Here is a 2111-nt window from a genome sequence, read left to right as displayed (position 1 = left end):
AGCAGCAGCCACATTTTGACTTGAAAGATGATTTTAGAGCTTCAGAATGCCCTTGTCATCCATGGCAGTTAAAGGCTGTCATTTTAACTAACAAGTGAATCTAGAGGTTTTCTTTTTTATTGTGGTTTGTGTTTGAATCACAGTCCCACAAGTACCTATGTGAGAGCATATTTCTCAGCTAGAGTTAGCTTGTGGAGAGTCCAGATGCAGCATTTCCACACGGTATTTTCTTTACTTAAAAATATATCTGTAGTACCAGTTAAAATATGGAGGGAAGATTTTCTTTCTGTTTTACTCAGTTGCAACTTAATGTGTCTTATGGGGAATAATTATATGGCATAGTGCATTTGCAAATAAATAGATTTTGCAACGTTTTGAGGAATTTTTCCACATTAATAAAATGTTAAAAAATTATTCTATTGAAAATAATTGCAATTCTTGCTTTTAAAAACATGACATTTCTACTCAATGAATTAGGCTGTTATTTTAAATAAAGCCTAAGTTACTTTGAGGAATTAAAGATAACCTGAGATGGTAGTTGTACTACCTACATCTTCCTGAATTGAATCTTTCTTCAAGAACAATTTGCCATCAAATTAGAAGGAGAACAGTAACCTGACAACTTCTAGCTGTCTGGTACTTTCATGACCCACCATTTCAGTTAAGCTACATTTTTCCTAGGCCATCCCAGACGATGAGTAAGGGATGCCCGGACACCAAGACCTGACCTTCTGCTCAAATTTGGACTCCTTCAACAGTAATGCCTGCTCTCAAGCTCTATGCTGGATTGACCAATGCTTCATCTAATCATCATCCTTTAAGGCTCCGCCTGCCCAGTCATGCTTCCTGCTCAGTCGTGCTGTGTTCAAGATACTGCTCTCACACACATCTGTAAAGTGCTGCTTCTTATTCCTAATCAGTTCCTATGGGCCCACTTTGCCATTACTAAATTTAGTTTTCTGTACACCTCTCTAATATGAATATCTATACATGTATATGATACGATAAAACCCATCATCACATTTGTGGATGTCAATATCATTTAATTTCCCTTGAGGCAACGTAGATATGCTTGGAATAGTGTTAGTGTTTGGTACTAGTGTCTGCAATTGAAACTGTCTCCATTCTACTATTTCTTTAATAGAATCCATTTTTTAAATTCAACAATTTGTCTGCTTAAATTTATTAGATCCTTAAACTGGCTGTTTTTTCTGTTTCATCCCTCCCTTTATTTACCTGGGTAGTTGCTACCAAACATTCCAGATATGTTTTTTTTATTGTGTCACTAGGAGAGGAAAGCCAGTCATCTCTATGGTAGGCTACCAAATTAGACCTGTGATTCCTTTCAAAAAATGTGTTAGAAATAAATATTAAATATGTCTATTCTTCATGTTCATAGGTCATTTTCAAAAGAAGGTCTTATATGGATATAAAATAAATGTGTGTTCAATATTTTAACTCATTATTTAGATGATGTCCTAAACAATTTATTGGAGAATTTAAAGAACAGTAACACTTATTGTTCAGATATCTAAAATCTGTGGGCAAATGGAGGCAATTTAGGACTTTTACATGAGGGTGAATAGAAGTCAGTCACCTCCAATGGGCAGAATTTTACATACTAAGGATCATAATTACTTTTTCATTGCTATCAGCTACCTGTAACATGACTGAATTGGACTCCAATGGAAAGAAAGGTTAGATGCCCTGAAAGAGTGAGATCTACAATGTACATAATAATGTTTTTTCTTACATTCAGTAGATTTTGAACTCCAAGGGAATAGGGAAACTATAGTCTTTGTTCACATGCTACTTTTCTAAAACTTATGAAAGCACGTATCTTTGAATAGGCAAATCTTTTTCATCAAAAATTAGACAATCACTCCCAAATTTTTTAACTCGTGCCTCTATTTTGAGATTAAACAAGTGTATCTAATCTCCCCTGTAGACAGTCCATCTACATGTGCACAAGCAACACAAAAACAGTATTAAAAATTATATTATGTTTTTATTAAACTAGTTACTTCTTCCATATTCCAGATCAGAAAATATTTTTTTGTGTTGCAGGTAAGATAATGATTCAACAAACTACCTTGATTCTAAAGGTTTAA

The sequence above is a fragment of the Otolemur garnettii genome, unplaced genomic scaffold (genome assembly GCF_000181295.1).
Source record: "Otolemur garnettii isolate 467f Iridium unplaced genomic scaffold, OtoGar3 scaffold00034, whole genome shotgun sequence".
NCBI classification, from domain to species: domain Eukaryota; kingdom Metazoa; phylum Chordata; class Mammalia; order Primates; family Galagidae; genus Otolemur; species Otolemur garnettii.
The sequence above is the reverse complement of the archived record's forward strand: the minus strand, read 5'-3'. Positions refer to the sequence as shown.